Here is a 23,556-nt window from a genome sequence, read left to right as displayed (position 1 = left end):
ATGTGAATTTGTTTCTACCTGAAGAGCTAAACATGATGTATTACAATATATTAATATTGCATATGTGTGAAATGGTCTCACTCTGTAAACACCTGCCTTGACTGGAAGAAGGTGCTGAGAATTTTCAGAGCTATCAAGACTGAAGACACTTGATCCAGAAGTGATGAAGTTGTTACTTTGAAGATATGCTGGAACTAAACCAGTGTAGGGCATCCTCCCTTATTCATTGTGTTGCTGTGCCTCACCTTCTGCAGGTCTTTCTGTCTAATGGATGAATGTTAAAATGGATCCATGATGAAGAACTGCTGAGATGAATGGAGCTGCAGAAGCTTCACTGTTCAATTGCAAATAGATTTTTAATCTGATTTCCTAAGTGTCTGGGAGGTCTTGACTATAAACATGCCTTAAAAAAAAAGAAAAGCTTATGTTTATGGACAGAATGAATTTACATTCTTATTTTTCCTAGCTCATTTTAGATACATGGTATTGAGCATCATAAGCCAAGCATGTGTATTTCTGATGTCACTGTAGCATAATTTATAACATTGAAGCCAGACTAATTTCAATGTGTAGACTGCTTGCTGCCTTCCCCACAGACCTCAATTATTTATATTTCAGAGACTCAAATTGGTTTCCAAATTGCAATTTTGTTTTTCAAACAACTGGAGACACCAAAACAAAATTTGAGATTCACCATTAGATATGGTATCCCCTCTATCTCTTTTAAAGAAGCTACTATACCCAGGGCAAGACACTTAATTTCTAGGGAGAGCATCCAAGCAACGGTGAGTCTAAACAGATTTGTGGGACACATATCTAGAAATTCAGAAAAAAATGTTTTCAATAGCTTGTACTAAAACTGTTATAACATTGTATTTAGGCCGATATAAATACCTGCTTCCATATGTCTTTGAACAGTTAATAAGGGATTGATGCTAATACATGCTTAACTCTGCAGTAGTAATTGGCCCACTTCCAGCTATATTTTTCTTTTCTTAAAGCTTTAATTATGAGAGAATAGCAAAGCTGGAAACAATACTGAATTCCTTTACATGCTTTCAGAAACACGAATATTCAGGTGTGATCTGTGTGAGTCCTGGCATCTGCAATCGTGCCCAGATGTGTGCTTATTTTCCCTGGGAGCGTGCAGGAGCTGTGGAACAAAGCGTCAGGGATGTTCGCATGGACACCTGCAATGGCTTCATTTCCCATGTTTAGACAGAAAGTCTCAAATGTCCCTGGTAATTTGGAGAGGTGACAATTAATGCTGCTTTATATGGCTTCATCCCAAAAATAACTTCAAAAGTTACTTACAAATACTGTCTTTATGAGAAGCATAAAAATTTTGGGAAAGTCTGGATAAGTGCCTTGATGAATGAGATTTGTATAATACACAAAGGGACAAACACTGTAACACTTTTTGTGGCAGTAGGCAAATAGGGAATTTCAATTGTCTAAACCTTGAAAAGACATAATCATCTCTTAAAAAAAGACAAATAAGGAGGATAAAATAGTTATTGTACCTTTAATTGGCTTAAATATAAAGGATTTATTGAACTGTTCATCTCTTTTTGTCCCAAAGGAATTTTCTTGCTGTGTTACAATTTTATTTTCTTTCCTGTGGCTTAAGTTATCTAGCTATTGAACTTGTAATTTGATTTTCAGTAATGAACCGAGTCTCACTCAAAGTGATATCTTTAAAAAGGTAAAGACATGTATGGTCTCAACTGAGAAAACTTCCACTAAGAAGTCTCTCAAATGTTCATTATATTTTATTGTCATTCTTCCAGGCTATTTCTGATGCAACTGTAAGAGATAAAAGTTTTCTCAAAGATGTAAAGTTTCATTTCTATTTTGATTTCTCAATCATATTACTGGGTTTTGGTAGCATTATAATTAAAAAAGTGTCACATTCCTTTGCCTCAGGAGGACTTTTACTGGCGATTGCTTAGGTTGATACTAATGTGTTGGGTGTTAACTGCTCTGTTCAAATAGCTCACAGTGCTGTTTAGCAAATATCAAAGAATTCCAGGTCTTGTGGAAGAAGGTGGAAACTTATTTCCTGTAACAGTGCAGTTAAATGCCACCTTCAATTTCTACAGAAAGGTGAGAAAGAAAAAAGGTGAAGGAAAGCAAAGAGACAGACTTGGGAGTGTTTGTATTTAATGTTTGGTAAAATGAACAACAATAACAGCAATAAAAGCAAAAATACAAGAAAATGAAATATTTACAGTCTTGATGCTGCCTAGTGTTTTTGTCTGCCAGCAATTTTACAGGAACCCACAACTACCCAGACAAAAATCAATCTAAACATAACTGCAAATGCACTAGCACTACATACTTTAAAATAATTAGCTCTGTCCTTGCCATTCCCATTCCCTTGGAGGAAATTTCTTGTATATTTGTTATTCTGATGACATTTTCACTTTCTTCCGATGAGGGGTGAATGTCCTTGTTTCATCGAAATCGTGGCTGGAAGAAGGGAGCTTGCAAACAGAATATTTTTGATCATCAAAGAGAATCACTCTAGTGAGTCATGTATAATAACTCTGTTTCAATGTAAACAATTTATTTTCATCAAAAACTTCGTTTTTATCAGACATGATTTTTCACTGTAGCAAAGTGGTTTGGTTGTGACAGCAGCTGCTACTTCTCAGTATATGCAGTTAGTCCAGGGAAAAAGCAAAAGGCATTCCTTCTGCTGTCATCTGGACATGACCAGTAGGACAAAATAAGCATGGCACTAAGCTACACTACAGCACTGAAATAAATGAAGCTCCTCTTTTTTATTCTTATGAATGCTTCGAGGAAAGAAATTCTCTATCTGATATTACTATCCAAGCAAGCAGTCCTAGACCAAACCGGAGCAGAATCTCACTAATAGAAGGAAGAGAGACCACAGGAAAACTTCTAAAGGGTCAGAGACAGGAATTTCTGTTTATTGGTCTGGCTGAAGATAGTCTATTTAAAGGTAGTATCTGGTAGTTAAATACAAAGGGAGATTATCCAATTTCCGGTATGCAGAAACATTGACAAAACATCCATGAGGGATGTGTTAAGATACAGTTTCCTTAGGGGAAAAATTGCCCTAAATTCCAATTAAAATGAGAATGATTTATCAGCTTTGTCTAAGAAATCAGGTTTTCCCTCTGTCTAGGGCTTTTAAAGAGGAAGTGAAGGAGAAATACTTTCTTCATGGGTAATACTTCTAGTTGCCTTTTTTGTGTATGTATGTTATTGTGCTAAAAGCTCACACAAAAATATAGTAGCCAGAAGCTGCCAGTTTGAAGGGCCCTGGGGGCAAAATTGGAGGATGCTCAGTCTTCACAAAAGGCCAGAAGAAGCTTAGTCTTTAGCACTTTTATGCCTGCATGTCAAACACATACTTCTTTATTTCCTTCCCACCCTAGGCAATACATGGTAATGAAGATGTCCAGGTAGTTTATTGCTAATAGCAAAGAACGTGCAAGTGGATAAATTAATTTTTCTGCAGAGATACCCAGACTAGTTCTGAAGGCTCATGGTCACCCTCCTGAGCTCAGGACTCAGCAGTGTCCCAGTGCCCACCCCACCCTTCAGGACTTCTCTGCAGCACACTGTGACAATGAAGAGGATCTGCACTGGGACCCACGCAGACATGCCTGGATTTGCACTGGGATCCCAGCCAGCAGCAGCATCCCACTCCGAGCACACTTTGGAATGTCAAAGTGCAGTGTCTACCCTAGCCCTGTTGCTGTATGTCAGACACAGATAGCGTGTCTCTTTGATTGCTTCTGGCACTTAATCTGTAGTATATGTAATGTAAACTTTAGCTTAATTGCAATTAGAAGCAGCTCCAGCATGGCATGTGGTGGGCAAAAAGATGTCAAGTGAGAGGTGCTGAGGATCAGATGCTTTGTTATGCCCCCAAACTGGGACAACAAAATGCATTCTCTGGTTCTCTGCTCACAAAAGAAAATATTTATTTGTAAAAGTGGTTTTGAAATGGCTACCTTTGACTTTATTATTTGTAATTATCTATTACACAATATATTGAGAAAAATGGAAGCTGCTATGCTGGCATTGGCATAAAATTTTCTGGCTTCTTCAAACCTAAGCAGGTACGTATTTCCCTGAGACTGAGTAATCACGCATTCTTGTGGAATATCTCAGTAAAGTTATGTTTCAATAGCATTTCCAGATAAAAAAACACTCTCAGAAATTTTCAGCCATGACTAATCATATGTATCTCCTGTTGAATAAGGACTCTTTGGCTTCAAGGCTTTTTTGGGTTTATTACAGTTTCAGAAACATACCCAAAGAAGTCAAGCCCATGATTTTTTGCTTAGAGGCATTTCATACAAGCAAGCCATCCTATGACTCTGTTCTATCAAGACTGCAATTTTTTTCTCTTTTTTACATTGGAGTCTCAGAGCAATTTGGAGGTGGGATGCTTCCCACCAAGAATAGGCCAAGATTTTCAGGAAAGGCCAAAGGTTATTTTGACTGAACTTCACGACAGATACTTTTAAATGACAGAACTTTCAGTGCATGTTCCGTACTTCAAGACAAGCAAGGTGGTTACTCTGAGTCCATAAAAAAGAAAGGTTATACAGTATTCAGCTTTTTCAGTCTTGGATGATCACTAATCTCTTTCAAATCCAAAGCAAATCCACAGAAATCATCTGGGCTATGCAGAAATAACTGGGGGGGGGGGGGGGGGGGGAAGGAAGGCAATTACACTGTTTATTTAAACTGACGCCTGATGCAAATTTAAACTTTTTAATTAAAGGAAAGTGCTGCAGGAACTTTATCCTGAGGATCTCATCACATCTTATTGTTTGACACAAAGCCCTGGATACCCACTCAAAAGTGTTGAAACCATATAGGCTAAAAAAGTGGGAAAAATAAATGCCAGATTTGCAATAATTTCAACCCATGATCTGTCACTATTCTGCTGATATGGAGGAAAGCCGCTGCTCTAAGAGGAAGTGATGCCTCTTGCAGGAGGAAGAGGTGGTTGACAGCAATCCTGGCAAGAGCAGAAATTTGCTTTTTGCTGCATCTAGCTCATTGTAGGAGATGGTGGCATTTTGGACGCCAATCCCTACGCTATGAAAAAATGTGATCCTGCTTGCAGTATGTAACGATTCTGTGCTATTTCTTTAGAGGAGTTGGGTACATCTGAATTTCTGGCATCAGCTCAGGTTTTCCCAGAAGATCTATTCTGAGCTCCCTGTACAGTGAAGTAAGAGCTGTGTGTATGTCAGTGTATTAAAGGTTCTGCATGCTGTGAAACACAGTTAAGTAAGTTTCTCACAGGCATCCCATGCTTTTATATTTGGAGATCCAGCAATCTTGCAATGGCACAAAAATCTGGTAAGAAGCATGGATTTGATTTCAACTGACAAGCAGTAGCGGTTTAAGCCAAATTTACCTCTGTTTAAAGCATAACTTAACAGATTGCTGTTCCCTCTTGTTACTTCAGTAACAAGATGCAGCATTGAAGAGTGCCGATTCAAATATCAGGAGATGCCTAATCATGAACACTTACTGAAATTTAAAACACTTCCAAGTAGTTAAAGGATGACTGCTCAGATGCTGTAGTAGAGATGTAATGGAGTAGAGGGAATTCTCTCACACAATGGTGTTATTGATGGCATGGGTGTTTTCTGCACACTGAACTTGTAGTAATTCAAGCAAGCTCACACACCTCAAGACTGTCTCTTTGTATCTCAGTATTGATTAAGAAGTGCTCACCCAAACATCAAAATAAGTTTTTCCAAAATAATTTATTCATTGAATAGCAGCTCGGTTAATAAATATATGTTAGAAGATGTTTACTCCCTATCAAAAAGCCTACGGTTTCAAATGACAAAAAACCACTATGTGAATTAATTGATAAACTATAATAAGCATTTCTGAACACTTCTGTTTTATTTACTTCCATCCTTCAGCTAGTCTTGAACTGAAGGACTGAATATCAGCACTGGGCACTGGAGGACATCATGCAGGAATAGAAATGCCTGAAGAGTAAAATTCATCATGTTTTTACTTGTCTCAAAACAACTTCAAGTAGGTAAATTCTCACAATTTAGGATCCATCTTTATCTGAAAAACTCTCCTGTCCCTGTCAACAGGGATGTCACTTGGCACCATGAGTTCAGGAGATAGATTCTTGTCTACCAGAAAACACATATTTGACCTGACCAGCAAAGACCTAATTTTATCACAGTAATGTAGAATTTTTAATTTTTTATTTTTAGAGTCACGTAAGGTCCTTGGGAAGTATGATTAAGGTAATTATTTGTTTAGGGAAAAAATACTGCCTCAAAGACAGAATTCTAAATATAAAAAACATTCATGTTTGCATTCCAGTGAATGTCTTCCTCAATATTACTTGGTTGTCACTCAAGAATGGAATAATAGGGTGTACTGGTCTATATGTTAGTCAACCTGCAGAAAAGCTCAGATTTCAACTATGCCCTTTAATGATCCTTGAGGATCAGAATAAACCAGCCAATGCTTAATTTTCTTGTGATTAAATGGCATTTTTGTTTAGTTTACATCAATCAATAATACACTGTTTTTAATGGCCAGTGCCGTCTGCCTCCTGCTTCTTACACATCAAAAACTCAGATGCTAAAGCCACTCTTACAATAGGGCAAACTGAATTAATTATTTGCATTAAGGAGCAATCCATGTTGTTAATCTCTGTTTCAGTGTGCAGTTAAGTGCAATGAGGACTGAATCCTGAAGACATTACCCATGGCAACTACAGTAATTTAAGATTTATTTAATCTTGAAACTTGACTAATCTCTTGAAAAGTTCAGATCAGCATCTTTTCTCAGAGAGGGAATCTGATTTAAAAGCCATTAACAGGATGCCAGATGTAATATCTCACTATACCTTGCACACACCATTTTCCCTACCAATGTCATAAACAGTGTATATTTAGAAAAAAAAATGTAGCCTCTATGACAGAAAATGCCAAGAAAGGCAGTTTAGTATTTTATAAATATGTTATTAGTGAAGAAAGTCAAGCTTTTAAAATTGAAATGATTGTATTAATCCACAGCAGAATCACAACCAGAAACAGTCCCTTGTTTCCGCCTAGTGATCAGGTAAGTGCATTTATATTTCTTGCAAACACTATTTTTTATTCTTTATGTATCTTTCTCACCTGCAGTCTTCCAGAAATATTCAATTACAGCATCTGAGAGAACAAAGTAGGATAAGCTCACTTCCATTTGGATTCCAACCGGTGCTATCAGCTGGGACCATCTTCAAGTTCCCACACACCACTGTGCAAGCAGGGAAGCTGTACCACACACCTCTTCCACGGGGCAACACAAAAGGATATTCACACAGAGCTCTTCATTAACAATGAAATGTCAGTCCATCTGGAAAGTTGTTTACAGGCCATGTAAAAGGGGGACAGAGAAGAGGATTGACTCATAGCAGCCAGATTCATAAACAATGACCCAAATATCATTGTTTCAGAAGGAACAGTGCAAGAGCTAAGCTTCCTCCCATGAATTTGGTCAGCCAGTATTTATGCAGCAGATAACCCCAGCTGACCTTTCTAGCATTCAAGGAATAATAGCTTTGCTGAGATGAACCAGTATTGAACAACTTTTCCAGTGTGTCAGGCAAAACAAACTTGGTTCACACCACCTCTGCTGTCTTTCTTGATCTTACATAACTGCAAGGTATAAAAGGAATCTATTGCAGAGAAATGCCATGCTGCTCTTGTTCAAATTCCACTGCCTCCCTTTTTCACTATATCCGAACAATATCTTGTGTTAACCCTCCTGGTGGGGGATGAGAAAAGCAATTAACATTATAACTTTGGTGCCATAGCGTAATTGGTGCCTCCTTTTCTCCCTTCATGATAATTTCAAATGCATGAAAAATTAATATTTAACTACCTTCTAAACCTTGTGATGCCTGGGATATTACTTTTGTCAGATACTGGATAATGCATATTACATTACAACACAACTGTGTGAACTCTTGCTTGGAAAAAGAAATCACTAGGTTTCTTAAAGCCTTCAAGAAAAACTATATTTCACTCTGTGAGAAAAATTAAATATGTACATATTGCTTAGCCTCAGCTGCACCCACAGACACAAGCCCACCATATGCCTTCTACATTTTCATGACTGCTATTTTTATATTTTGGGAAATGCCCAAAACAAGCACTTAGGTTCCTCCCTTGGTGTGGTTCTGAAGTGATGAAAGCTGAGTTGGCTGACTTCTGTGCACAGGGCAAATTAACAGGGCTATACCACAGAAACATTTGAACTAATTTAAATTTTATCACTGCTACTTGTTATGAAGGTAAATACAAGCATCCTGACTCTGGGAGCCTCTCCAGAGAGGAGAGAATACTCAGCCAAAGGGATACTAAGTTTCTTAACATCGCATTATTGCAGCTCTGCTGTCTTTTGCTGAACAAAAGAGAAATATATCTCAAAATAATTGCCCATGGAATAAGAAGCATTGTTCTGTGGCTAACATAAATCATGCAGAAGCATCTTACCCTAGCTATTTATCTTGAGTGATTTCATTAGCTAGTCTTACAAGCTTACCTTCCCTTGAAGGAGGTGGCTTGGTACACTCTTCCCCCTGCAGGTGTGGGGTTTGCAGGCACCACTAGTGAGATGAAAGTTGGGAAAAAGTGGATGACATCTTGTGTTGAAGGTCATTCTGGAGATGTAAGTTCAATGAAGCAACTGTACACCTCGGGTCAGAGGGAGAGGGGGGATACACATGTCCTGCTGTGACATGTGGCAAGGTCACAAATGCCATGAGAGCACGTCATTGTCCAAACACAAACATCATTGCATCATTGGACCTTATAATAAACATAATGAAAAAGGTTTGGGTTTTTTTGGTTTTTTTTAGCAGGTCGCAAGAATGTAGCAGGATTATGTGTATAAAGAGCTGGTAGCTGAATTGGAAGAGCCAGAAACAGAGTCTGGTGAGTCCATGTTTCTCACAAGCCTTGCTTTCATGCTGGCCAGCCAACCACACCACTTCTTTCACTTGGGGGCTAGCTTTTGGCGGCAGAAATCTGAAGAGCTTCCGTGTGTGCTTACAGTTATCATCTACATCCTGCACGTCTCATTCAAACTTCTAAAATGTGCCTGGTATTGATCAGATGTCAGCATTTTCAATGTGTTTGTCAGTCTTTATGTCTTAACAACTTCTTATCCCCAGTTTATAGCCCTCTACCTTCATTTATTACATGGAATGATGTTTGCAGTAACCTTTTATAGAAACCCTGGCTACTTCCACTCCAATCTAGGTGCACCTTGAGTTTGAGGTTGCGATGAGCCTAAGGCAATCTGCACCATAGTTCTCATTTTGAGTGGTCAGAGGCAGGTTTCCAGGTCCTCCCCACATCTCCCTTCCTCTGTTGACACATGGGAGCTGGGCCCAGGTGGGACAGATCAGCTTAGGTGATATGGAACACAGGAGAGGAAATCTAAAATTTCCCTTGTCCCATCATGTATCTGCTCAGGAAACCGAAATGGGGTCAAAGTCGTGGGGCTCTGATATCAGCCTGACATAAAAACTACTTCCCTGACATGCTCTTTTGGTGTGCAAGACCCCTGTGCCTGCTGCCTGGCTATCTTTTCAGACTGTGTTTTTCCCCTGCTTTCCTAGCAGTCCCTTGGCTTTTTTTTTAAATGAGCCTGATGCAACTTGCCCTTCTGCACATGAGGACAAGCCACACATCTGAAGAGAAAAGCTTTCCCTACAGATTTTCTTGCAGAGCCAGAAAAATAGTCCTTTGCAGAAGGGATTTTTCAACACTCGGTGTGCCTATGCCAGAATGCAGATTCTCTGGACTTCATTTCTCCACTGAGCTAATTGCTCTGCTGGAGTCTGTTTCTGTTGCTCTCAGGGAGGCAATGGAATCAACTGGGTAATGGAAGCCATAGAAGCAGCAAATGTCCTGTGTTTTATTCACCTGCCCTTCCTGCCCTAGGAAGTATGTGGGTTGATCTTGAGAGGAAAGACATCAGATCGGTTGTGCTTCTTTCTTTTTCTAAAATCAACTGCTAAGTGAAATAAATGTGCCCAGGAATACTAACAGGGCTTTGTTTTCTTTCCTCACGAAAAGCCAGCAGATGCCAAGTGTTTCACAGAGAAAGATAAGCAACGTGATGATTGTGGCCACTCACATGGATTGATTTGTTTTGTTGTATTGTTCTCAACCAAATTTCTTAGTGCTTTGAGACTGGGAAAAATGACAAAAAATATCAAAATTATGAAATTGTTAGGAAGAAAAAATATTCAAGTAAATAAATTGTGAGTTATAATTTTACCACGAATGGCTTTTCTGAAAAGAGAATTAGATCAAGATGATCTTAGCAAGCAGAATGTTGTATTAACTGTGCAAACTTTTTCTATGTTCATATATATCTCTTAATATGAGGGTGAGATCTTTTTTTCCCACATTTCTTGAAGAACCTGATTAACACTTTGAAAGGAAGATAAGTTCTTTTAAATTGCACAAGATTTAAACAAAATCTTTTGGTTTTCTACATCAGGTTTTCTGTTTATATAGAACTATCTGCAACTCTTCTTTATCTTCTAGAGATATTCTATTTCACCAGATTTACTTCATTACTTTGTTCTTCAAAACAAGTGTTTTCTCCCCAGCCCCCCACATTGTTTAGAAAGAGAAATCATTGAAGATGGAGAGAAGCAAGTGAGGGGTTTTGATGTCATATATTCAGTTATGCTTTGGTTTTTCTAGCTTATCATTTTCTTGAGACCCCTTATACTGTATACATCTCTTGAACAGCAATTTGTCAAAATTTGTTTGTTATAGCTTCACCTCTACAAGTGAGAAAAAGGCTTATTTCTACAGATGTCCAAATAAAAACTCTTCCAGAATCAAATGATTAGTGCCCTTCATTGCCATACAGCAAATGCACAGTCTCTAAATAATTTCAGAATGTATGTAGATTCAATGGGAAATCAAAAGAGATCTCATCCTTGTTTACTGTTTACTTTTACTCCATTTTTGAGCTCTATGCTGGTCATGTAAGTCAGTATAAAAGTGCATCCTCTCTGCTCCCATGCTAGCCTACTCGTGTTGTGACTGTATTCACTCAGCACTCAAGAAATACATGCCTAAGTAGTCTGGATTCAAGGTGTATCACGCACACCAGAGTCAGGTCTGCTTTTATCTTTGAATCAGTAAGACTAAAGTTTTTGTCTGTCACATAACTATTTTTCCCACACTCTGAGTTGCTGGAACTAGTGTGGCCTGGAGAAAAAATATAAAAAAGAAGATTTGCTGCAGTGTTCACAAACTAAACGAAAGCTGATATTAGTGTAAATTCTGAACAGTACACTTGCAGGAGATTAGGCAATTGCTGACTTCCTTGGAAATGCTTCTGTGGTTCCTGTTTCACAAATGTCCCACAGAAAATGAAACATCCTTGTATTGGCCAAAGAGCCAGGGGGGAAAGTGTGGCTCCCACACGGTTTATGCTGAGCATAGAAAGCTGTTTACTAGGATATAAACTGAAGAATTTTCCAGTAATGCTGCCCTCTCAGCTATGGGAGAATTGCAGAGCCCCAGACCTCACTGGAGCTCTCTTGCAGGATCCTCCTTAATGCGCTGGCCTAGACACTTTCTAAGCTCTCTTTGTAAATTCTCTGTTACAAGAGCAGAGGTGCACAGTGGCAATATATTTTGAGAGGAATATAGTTCTGAGCAAGACCATATGATTGCCTCTGGTCAGCTTCTGGGCTCATGTTTTACAATACTAGCTGAAGGATGTCAGAATAGGGCAATACTGTCTATCATTTCATATTATGCCCAAAACAAACCCATTGATATGAAAAAGGTCTGTGAACTCTGTGAACTATTTTTTGTACCATTACATGGCCCTCCATGAGGTCAAGAGAGGGGAGCAGAGGACGCTGTTTACTTTGACCCTGTCTGAATGGTATTTTTTCTTAGGAAATGTCTTATCCAACAACTTTTTCTGTGACCATAAAGGATATTGTGAGTATTGTATGTTTGTACTAGGGTAATGAATAGAGTTGCCCCAGTATCTGTGCAAAGTGCTCATCACTCCTCCTCTCTACTCTAAAATGCTTCTGTGTGATCATAGACAAGATACAGAAAGATTGCTTCGCTGCTAGGGAAAGATTAACTAAATAAGAAAAAAAAGCCAAGCATACACAGACATAAAATTCTCAGGGAGATGGCTTTATTTATACTATATCACATCTATATTTTACTGTAACTCTGGTGACCTATCAACAAATGTGAGGTAGTTCCTTTTCTTGGTAAAAATAATATCAGAAATTAAATTACCTTCTTCTTCCTACTTCCTTAAAAGAAATGGTTACTTTTTCTATAAGACATTTCTGACAAGCATAACAAATGTAACCCAGTTATGCCTGTCAATAACCTTTCACTTATTGGGGATGGACCATCGTGTCATTCTAAATTTCCTTCTAAATGATCATCTTACAAGCAGAAATTCTGGTGTGTTCTGGTGTATTCTGATATCAACATGTGGGATGAGGAGGTATTACCTGAAACCAACAGAAAAATGCAACTTTTCTACATTTACTTATCAAGCTCTTTGCTCACCTGACATGTTTCTGTGGCCTCAGACTGTGGGCTTTGTGAGTCTTGGACTGTTCCATGCTACTCACTTGGCTACTTGCATTATGGCTGAGTCCTGCTGGGAGTTCTGAAACAAGGAGAAATGGAGATGGAGACAAAAGGAGTAGCTGCCTCCGCTGGCTGAACTTTGACATCAGACAAGGACAATTCCAAGAGAAAGAATAAAGTGCTGGTATGCTTCTGCAAAGGTCCAAGCCCATAGAGCAGACAACCATGAGTCCTCTACCAGGAAGACTTTCTTCAGCTGTTGTGGCTGAAACCATAATATCCCAGCACTGGAGGAGGTAGGTTCTTTGCTAATACAGAGAATGTAAATGCTTGGAGAATAATGTGTCTTGAGACATAGCTGTTTCACCTGGGATTTTGAACTCACATGCCATGTCTAATGCCTTTGACCTCTTTATTTGATCCGAATCTGATGTAGTTGTATCCTTTCCTGGCAGGGAAACTGTTTAACACTCCAAAGGACTCCAAAGTTAGATTGTTGTTGTATGAAGAGAATAATTTGGTGTTTCTCTTCATTCACAGTCTTAGGACTTTTCCTTTGTCCTTTCTATGTGCTTTAGTCTCCATGTACAATTATTCCTGTTAAAGTGCAGTTTTTACTTTATAGGATTTTCTAATACGGATGGTAAAATGTAGTTTCTACAACAAAATTTAAGACCATAATGGAATGGTTAGGTTTTATACATTGAGAAAACAAATCCCTAATGATTCATCCACTGTTGTACACGCTTCCAAAATAGAAGTGGAAACATGAAATATAGGGAGTAAATAGGTCATGACTTTTGGAGACCAATGATTTTGCTGCTACAAGATGAGAAGACATTTTTAATATAGTCTTATTTTCAGATTGACTTTACACACTTACACCTTGTCAGCTGAAGTTTGCCATGGAAAGAATTGAAAATCAGTTGCGAGGTCTACTTAAGGTACTGAAGTGCTTATTTCTAAGGGAATTTGAGGTGAGCAGAGAAATAACCATCAATAAATAAAATTCCAAAGAATGTCTTCAAACACGAAGGTTAAATAACAGAAAGCTCTATTTATGAACTTGCAGATAACCAGAAACAACAGTGTAGAGAGGAGTTAACTGCTTTTATTCACTTCAAAAGGCTTAAAATGAGATCCTAACAATCATTATTTAAATGTCAGTGTTTTTTAATAATTTGATTAAGACTTATATGAGAAGTGATTTTGTAAATATGTCCACATTCCTCTGTGGCTGACATTTCACAAATGGGCTTGTGAACAGCCAATGGTTTGGGGGAATGTAATTTCTTTTCTATTATTTAAAGGAATAAAATTTGCAGGGCTAGTTAAGACTTTGAGGGGGGAGCAAGCCTCAGAGCTTTCAGCAGAGCATGGGGATTGAATTTGAACTACTCTACATTCTGCTTCTAAAGGCATGTTACTGTCACACTTCAAACAGGTGGAGGGAGCTCATGCAGCACACAAACCTTGGGATTTGCACTGCTATTTCCTCTAACTTTTCATACGAACAAGATTTACTTCTCAGTGTGGTGAGATCAGTGAAACCTCAACATCACTGTGCAAGTAAGTAACGTAACAAGTACGGCAGTTTTAAGGAGATACTACCCATAGGACATGCAAAAAAGAAGTTTTAGGAGGTCAGGCACATTGGCAGCAGCACCTGCTGAATGTTCACTGCAGAAAGAGTTAGCAAAAGTTCAGGAAAATGCCACATGAATTACCTTTCTGAAGATAAGAAATGAAGTAACAGAAAGGACAAAAAGGACTTTTAAGTAATGAGTACTGTAAAAATACACAGGAAATACAAGCTCAGTGACAGAGTAAACTAGTCACTTCACTCATGTGTCATGCTTCTAGTATTTTCACTTCACATGCTAGCTAAGATAAAGAAAATCACTTTGCACCTAGAATGGAATACGCTGTCTCAAGGCCAGTTTGAGCCTTTAATCCATGAGATTTTGGCTTCCTCCCAAAGCAGAATGAAGCATGAACTAAAGAAACTTTGAAATCTTTGATGAAATTGAGTCATTTTCTAGCCAGCCTTGCTGCCCCTAATCCCTGTGACAGGACTAGGCAAAATGTTTATGAATGCTACAAGAGATTGTGTCTAGGTGATCAGAGAGCCAGGAACACTTAATGAGTAACTTATCTGAGCCAAATGTAAAATAAGGGAGAGTTTTAATGAAAATTCACCTGCATGTGCTCCTCTCCTCTTGTCTTTGATGTCTGGGTGATATGTTGCTGTTTTTGAGGTGCCTGCCAAGACAGGCTGTTTTTGAAAGGCTCCAAAATGAAAAGAGCAACAGATAAGGTAGCCTGGTGTTTCTCGGATTCTATCACATTGGAGAACTTCGTGTGGAATAGACAGCTGGGAGAAACTCTGTAAACAGACTCAGGAGTTATAGAGAGCCACAGAGCATGTGAGGATGATGTTAGGAAGATGAAGCCTATGTGTGGAGAGTTTTGTGGAGGACTGGCTACGTGAGAAGGGACATGATGAGATTCCGCTAGTCAGGAAATAAAGCCTTGGGCAAGAACATTGTGCCTTTGAGCAAGGAGCAAGGCAATCACGGGATGTCAAAATAAGAATTAGCTTTTGTTAAAACAAGAACTAGCTGTTGCAGTGGAGTGACCATAGCCACCCGGAGTATGCAGCAATATGTGCAGGGATGACGTTCAGCAAGGCCAGAGCACAGAACCAATGATGAGCTTAGCTTTTGCAATGTGTATGAGCCTTATTATCGTGTCTATATAACTGTAGCCTTCTGATCAATAAATTGAGACTTGCTGATCATCGTCGGGTGTGCTTGTCTCCCATCGTTCCCAATGCCTATGTGGATTTGAAATTGGTGAAAGAGGTGTGGGGTAACATGACAGGCTTCTGTATTATTTCAGCAGTAAGATCTAGAGAAAGCAAGGGCCCACTGCTGAACATGGCAAGAAATCTGGAGAGAATAAGCACAGAAGGAGACAAGGTGCTAATGGTCTTTTCCACCTGGTCTTTGTTGAAAAAACCTGCCTTCAGCAATTTGTGAAAACAGGGGAGATCCCAGAGCGTGGAAGATGTACCCTTGTTGGAGGGTCAGGTTAGAGAACACTTATAGACACTGGAAGTATACAAGCCATGGAGTCTCATGGAGTCTCAAAACTGCTGAGGTAGCTGCTCAATGTGACTTCCAGGCCTTTCTTGCTTATCTTGGAAAGATCATGATGATGGGAGTCATTCCTGTGGGGTAAGAGAAAGCAAACATCACTTCTCAGGAAAGACAGGAAAGAAAATCTGGGGAAATACAAACTCACCTCAATCACCATGAAAGTGATGGAGCAAATAATCCTGGAAACTATTTCCAGTTGCATGGAAGACCAGAAAGTGAGTATGTGTAGTCAGCATGGATTTACAAAGAGGAACTCTTATCTAAGTAAACTGACATCCTTCTAAAATGAGGCTAGTTTGGTATATGAAGAGAGAACAGTGGATGTTGTTTACCTTGACTTCAGTAAAGCTTTTGATACTTTTGTCTGTGGAAGCCTCATAGAGAAGCTGAGAAAGCACAGGGTGAGTAAGTTGACTGAGAAATGGACAGAAAACTGGCTGAATTTCCAGCTTCAAATGATTGCCCTCAGCAATACAAAATGTAACCAAGGGCCAGTCATTAGGGGTCCCCTACAGTCATGTGGGGTCCTCAGCAGTTAGTACTTGACTAATACACTTTATCAATTTCATTAGTGACATGGGAAACTGGGGAGTGTGCACCCTCCACAAGTTGGCACATGGTGAAGAGCTGGGAGGAGTGGTTGCTAAACACCACATGTCCTGCAGACATTCAGTGGGTTTCCAGAGACCAGAGAAATTCACAGAGGGCAACCTCATGAAATACAAGGAATATGCAAAGTCCTGCACCTGGTGAGGAAAAACCCCAGGCACCAATACAGACTGGAGGACAACCACCTGGAAGGTAACTGGCAGAAAACGACCTGGGTATCCTGGTAAATAAGAAGCTGAATATGATCCAGCAGTGAGCCTTTGTGGCAGCCAACAGCATGCTTGAATGCATTAGAAAGAGCCTTGCCAGCACTACTGGGCACTGTGTCCAGTCCAGTGCAAAGAGAAATGTGGACATAGTGGAATGTGTCCAGTAAAGGCCGTGAAGGTGACTGTGATAAGAGCACCCAATACAGAAGAAGAGGCTGAGACAGTAGGGACTGGTCAGCTGGGGGGAGAGAAGCCTCAGGGAAACTTATCAAGGTGTATAAATGCTTCAAAAGATGTAGTAAAGAACAAAGAGCCAGGTTCTTATCACTGGTATCCAGTGAAACGATTAGAGGCAATGGACAAATGAAACACAAGATATTTCAGTTGAATATAAGAAAAAACTACTTTTACTCTAAGGTTAATCAAACATTGGAAGAGATTGCCCAAAGAGGCTGTGGAGTCCTTATGTCTGAAGGTGTTAAAACCTGACTGGACACAGTCCTGAATTCTTTCTGCTTTGAACAGGAAGGTTGCACTAAATGACCTCCAAATGCACCTTCAGGCATTCTATGACTTCATGAAATAAGCCGAAAACTGAATAAATAATCCTTGACTGATTCCTTTTCCTATTAAAACTGCTTTTCACCTTTGCATCTTCCATTGTTTTTAAGAAAGAGATTAAAATATTATTTCTTGAGCCAGATGCAAGTGATCTTGATCCTAGGGGCAGTGGGGGGTGGGGTGTGTAGGGAGGTGTCAGGAACTTTCAGGTCTGTTCATTTAGCCTTTTTTGCTGTCTACTCTGCTTTCAATTAAATGGCCTCAACTCTTTCAAAGAACGGATCTTTTTTCTAAGATAGAATGGTATTTTAAATATTTCGGGTCCTATAATCTGGTCACATCCATAATGGAAGTACTTTGATTATATTATTAAGGTGGCTGCAAATAAGACAATGAAGTAGATTATTTCAGTTTTATAAAGAATGTTAATTTTCTGCTTTGGAGCAGGGAAGCACTCGTAAAGCAGATGGTTAGGACTTCTCACTATGACCCCTTGCTTAGAGTTGTGAACCACTTTCAGCTTTAGAAGTGTTAGAACTTACTAACACTATAGAAACTATCACCTCAGAGGTAGAATGAAGTCTAGATGTATTGTTTCTTAAAGTTCTCCTTTTTGGAAAATAAGCCTTGCTGCACATAACGAAGTCATACTTGATGAATACAAATACAAGAATATACAGAGGATTCTTTTCATTTCATTAACTAGTTTCCCAGCTGCCTAATCTCCAGTAGATGATTTCTATTAAGTCAGTTGATGAGTATCAGAATAATTCCAGAACTTTAAAAACCTGAGAAGACACACCTGGCGACCAAACTCTGTAAATTTTAAAAGGGTCAGAATTATGAGCTGTTATTTTAAAACCTGCCTACTCCCACTCCAGCAATGCAGATCTAGTGCCAAAAGATAAGGATTAAAATGCTAGATGTCTAAAAAATACATGATTTAACAATCACACTTAGAAGAAATAATGAACACACGTATTCCTTTAACCTTACCCAGACTCAGAATCTCGCTTTGAGACCTACTTTGACAAATACAATCAACACATATTTAATGTAGCAATGTCTTTCTAACTCTTTTTGCTGACTAGCTCTGCCTAACTATATTCAAAGTGCAAAATTTTTCCCTTGATAAATGTAGAAATTTCCAGTATTTCATCAGGCTGGATTTGATTGACTTCCCCTGAGGCTAGCTGCAGTTTTATACCACTATATTATTTTAGGGAAACAGGAAAATAGGTCCAGTTGAAATAACTATTGACAGAAAACACAGGAATATAAATTTCAATCGTGTTCATCTTCCATGTAGTGATGTTTCAGAGGTAAAGATCTGTGCAGAGAATATCTTCAGGATTGTCTGATAATTAACAGAAACACATCCTTACACAAACCCTTTTTCCATGAGAGATTAAAAGTGTTTCCTCATAGTGCAGTCATAGGAAAAAATAGAGTATCTGTACAATTCTCATTTAACAGTTCACCAAGACATGAAAAAAGAGACTTCAACAGTGAAAAATATTTGCAAAATAATGTGTTTAAAATGAAAGAAGAAATCAGGTGGATCACACTCATTAGGATATCTGCAGGAAAGAAAAAAGTGTAGTCCAAATACAGATATTCTCTGTTTTGTTAGAACTGACTTGCCATTATGGAACCAGCTTGGAGACAGCATTTTTATCTGGGGTCTGTTTTTGGTGTGTTAGGGTGCTCTCCCAGATGAGATCCCCACTCATGAAGCCACCAGGCAGCAGAAAAGGACTGGTGAGAGGCTTGTGTGGGCAATCTCTTAGAAACTGAAATGGTCATCCTGACTACATGAATTTCCCATCCCTCAGAGAGCTGGGTAAGGAACAGATACAAACTGACAGGGGGAAGAATGCAGAACAACCGAATATAGTCAGAGCTTTGCTTTTGAAGACAGAAAGAAAAGGGGCAAAAAAAGTGCTGTGTCAGATGTCCAGCTTGTAGTCCTACCAGGCTTCATGTTCATTCAAGCCCTTAAATAAAATCATAAAATAGGGTAAGCCACCACCTTTTCTTCTTGCTGCTGCACAACCAGATGGTGACATACTTAGTTTTCTTCTCTCAAATATGTCTCAAAGTCATACAGATTCCAGATTTAGTTGATCTGATTCTTGCTTGGAAATATTTCTGTAACAGCAGATCAGCACATCTGACTCATAAAAAGAATCTACTTGAAGAGGTATTTTCCCGTCGTGCTTCTGAGGTTTCCACCAGCACTCCATCATGGAGGTGGCTCTTTATTCTGCTCTGCATTTTCCTCTTCTACTTCAGAGCAGGAGGATGTGGCCACCTCTGTGGCTTTGGGATTTTGTGCTTCTTCAATTTATGGCTGCCCTGGGGCTGCTCAGCATGGCAGGGTCATCCAGACCTTGCTCAGCAGCAGCTGATGCAATCTTCTTTCAAAATGAAGGGTTTGAAATAGCTGTATATGAGGAAAAAGTACACTTCAAAAGGTCCCCATATAAGGCAGAAGTGCTGGATTGGTTTGATGAAGGGATTAACACTGTCTTCCCAAGAAGGACCTATCCCTCAAGACACTGGCTCCTCAAGCACAAGTAATTCTGGGTGCTTTGTGGGCAGGGGTTCCCAGATTTCTTGGCACTGCACACTCCTCCCTCATCCCTCAGTGGGGAGCTGTCTGTCGCACCCCGGGCCTCCAGCCCTGCCAGCCTTCTCCACCCCTGGGGTCAATGAAATTGCAGGTTTTCATCACCTCTGGGGGGACTCTCAGGTACATGAGGCAGCTGAGAACGTGGCACATTTCACACACTGCCCTTGCACTGCTCAGCACTGCTGATCCACTGAGAAGTGGATTGGCAGCATCTGTCAACCATAACGCTGCAAACACAGACAGATGCAATTTGCAAATGGTTCAGAAGGGTTTTACAGGTACCTGCGTTTTAAACGTCTATCCTGCTTTTACTGGAACCAGTCAGAAACATAGCAAAAGGTGTGTTAGCATACCCTGGACCCTAAAGCAGAAAGACTTCAACTTAAATTTTTTTAAAAGTTACCTCTTTCTGAACACTGTCAATAATAATAAAAAGCAAAGATTTCCAAACTACATATATCTATTTGCAAAGGGGAAAAAGGGAAAAAAGGTTACTGCAAAAGCTTTTTTGCAACTACTGAAAATTCCAGACTAAATTTTTTGGCAAGAGGTTAGGCCATCAATGCACTCAAAGAAACAGGCTCTGCAATTATCACTCATCAACCACCACCTAGCAGTTGGGAACCAGTTGGAAAGGATTTAACATGAATATAAATGAGGAGGGAGGGATATGTGGGAATGAGATTGTGCGGCATATTTGGGGGAATGTTTTTGACTTCTTTCCAGACATATTTCAGTTTACATAAATATTTGAGGGTTGGATCAGACAGGATTTGCAGCACAATAGTATTAGGAATGCCTTTGCAAAAACTGTGATATGCTTTAAATAAGTCTCCGAGGAGGGGGAGGGCAAATGAAGCTTTCTCAATGTATACATTCTAGCACCATTTAATTATAAAAAGACCAGAGTGATGGGCTTCCCTGCCAGTTTCTCCTCTTTTTCTTGGTCTCCCCGCCCTCTCCGTGATTTGATTAGAAAGTGAACTGCATTTTTTAGATGACTGACACTAGCTAACATTCCTTGCCGAAAGAAGGATGCTTGCTGAAGGACAGGGCTAGGCAGCGCACAGGGGATGTCATGTTACAAGCGGCCTCCTGCTGACCTCCTGGTTTGGCCTCACAGGGTTAAAGCGGAGTTTTGATGAACTTGCTGAGTGTGCTTGCCTCACCTGGCAAGTGTCCCTGGAAGGCAGGGGAACCCACCCTCAGCTCAGGCTGCTTCCCAGAGGAGCAGGCTGGAGGCTCTCCCAGGCAGTGCCTGGTGGAGAGAGAGGCCTGAGAGTCTGCCTGGCAATGAGAAGGCTTTTTTGCACTTTCAAGGACCTAAATTTCCAACTGGGCAAGAACGTATTTAAGGAAAAGCTCTGGGGGTAGCTGGAGGTAGAGCAGGTTATTTGGAGCAGAGCACTATCCATTTTTATCTTACTTTCTCTTACATAACTCTGGACCAGCTCTTCAGAAATTAATAGATATATTCTGGATTTAGACAGGAATGAGAGAGATAACAATCTGACCATGGCTCTTAAAAGACTTTTTCTGAGAGTTGCTCAGGTTAGACTTCTTACAGCTCTATAGTGACAGGATAAAACAGATTTTCAGATACCTCCTGTTGAATATGAAACACTTTTATTTAAACTGTATTTTAAATAAGAGCATTTTCATTAAATGAAAGAGGTGAAATGCAAGAGCCTGTTGCTGAGTAAAGCAGGAAAGGGCTTCACAGTGAGATTTGATTGTTTACATTCAATGAAAGGAAAAGTCTGATTTAGAGTGCTCAGATTTAATCTCAGTGCAGATTAAAATGGTTCCATTGTGTTCTGTTGAGCTGTTTGGAAAGGTGAACTGAGGCTTTCGTAGGACTGTACCACTGCAGTATATACGTGAGATTTACATGCAGTCACATCAGACAGTCACACAAAAGTGCCAAGCTGAGTCTTTCCGGCTTAAGCTGTGCTAACATGGTCTTTCACATTTTGAATTTCTACCTGGTGCTGTAAACAACCTCCAAAATCTTGGTGGGTCTGTCTGGTCATTTCCTGAGTTTCCTGTTTCTCCTGCCTGCCTGCAGAAGTGGGTTATAGTGCACCATGGCTGCAGTTACGCCTTGGGGGGATCTGCAGCAGGTTATTGCGAGCCGCTGGAGACGCCTCCTCTCCGGAGCAATTAGGCAGCGCTCCCAGCCTCCAGCAGAAATAGACTTCACAGTGAGAGCGGAGGTGCCTCGCCCTCAACTTCAACCATAAACACATGCTGAGCTAGTGCAACAGATTTAACTCAAAAACAGGAGGACTCAGGATTTGACTCCTAATCGAACTGAAATAAGCTTAGTTACTGCTCTACCACTGCAATTTTGTGCATATATATGACAAAAGGGGAGGCCTGAGAGGGAGAGAGCTGTGTCATTTAGCTACCCAGTAAACCCAGCAGATTCCTGGGGAGAGGCAATTTGTTGACACATACGTGCAAGATATCAGATCTCTGTTTACGGCAAATTGTCTACAATTGTGAATTGTCTACACTGTGAAATTTTTTAGGGGAAGGACCAGTTAACACAGGGCAGTACATAATGATTATTTCTACTATTGGAAACAATGTCTGCTTTCTGAGATTCAAAGTGACAAGCTAGGAGTTTTTAAGTTCTGATGGCCTAGGCTCAGGCAGCCCTTCTAGGGCTCCCAGAGCAAGAATTTTAGGCCTCTTTTAACTTAAACAAGGAGTTTTTATATTCACACCGCGAGGGTATCAGCATCCAGAACCCTGTGAGGATTGAAATATTGCAAAAATGCTTTGAAAATGAAAGCAAAATAAAGCACAGGTGTGCATCCCCTGTGTGCAAACTGATAGATTAAAGGCGGTCAGATACAATGGCACAGGAGACAACTCCTGTGGAGACAGGCAGACAAAACATTAAGAAGTGATCTTCTTTCACACTTGTGGTCACCCAGCCCTCCGATGACCAGAAATTATTTAACACACCGTGAAAAGATTACTGTATGCACTAAAGGCTTGGATTACTCAGACAGAGCATGTAACCTCTCTGTGGCTGCATCCTCCTTGGCTGCCTCTGAAGCCAGGCAGGTGAACTCTCTGTGATGCAGGCAGCCGAAGTTCAGTTTATTTCACACCAGTGGGTGCTGATCAGACCATCTTCTTTGAATGTATTTTGGGTCTTTAGGCTTTTTAATGCCTAGAATTCCTTTTGTAAGTATGTATGTATTTACTTATTTTTTTGTTTATTTTCATCATGGAACACAGCACCGTGGATTCTTTCAGTGCCATTACAGTTTTGTCTAGAGCACAAAGGCAAAACCAGCTGCTTCAGAGAGGACTAGGGATGTTTTTAGTGCCTAGGACACAACACTCCTTAGTGACCAACCAATCTTTTCTCAATGGTGAAAAAGAAAAGAGAAAGAAAACTGTTGTTCTTTTCCTGGTATTTCAGGTATATTTTTCCCCCTGAAAATAACCTTTAAAAGAAGGAACAAGGATAGGAAACAGTGCAATTCAAAATTATCAGATTTTACACTGGTGGAAAGGCATTCAGCAGTTGATAGAGCCATGAGTGGCAGAGTTACAGGGAATGTCAAGCCCAAATGAACCTGAGAGGTGAAATTTGAAAAAATTATCTGACAAACATACTGGCAGTCTGAGCTGTTATTAGCTGTATGGGGAAAGCCTACACCTGCAACCACAGCGATCTAATTTAAGCATCTGAAACTTGCAGTTCTAATCAGTGTTTATCT

At 39.8% G+C, this 23,556-nt stretch overlaps 1 protein-coding gene across 1 annotated transcript in view; it reads left to right on the top strand.

Annotated features, from left to right (window-relative positions):
* LOC148219882 (uncharacterized) overlaps positions 1-15,589 on the top strand; it is a 222,140-nt gene extending 206,551 nt beyond the window's left edge. The window contains exon 8 of the mRNA XM_088155847.1: positions 8,891-15,589. The gene's annotated coding sequence lies outside the window, so the exon portion shown is untranslated. The remainder of the gene's footprint in view (positions 1-8,890) is intronic.
* The last annotated feature ends 7,967 nt before the right edge of the window (positions 15,590-23,556 follow it).

This window comes from Sturnus vulgaris, chromosome Z (genome assembly GCF_052056855.1).
Source record: "Sturnus vulgaris isolate bStuVul1 chromosome Z, bStuVul1.hap1, whole genome shotgun sequence".
Taxonomy (NCBI): Eukaryota; Metazoa; Chordata; class Aves; order Passeriformes; family Sturnidae; genus Sturnus; species Sturnus vulgaris.
Note: the sequence above shows the minus strand (reverse complement) of the source record. Positions and strands in the feature narration are given on the sequence as shown.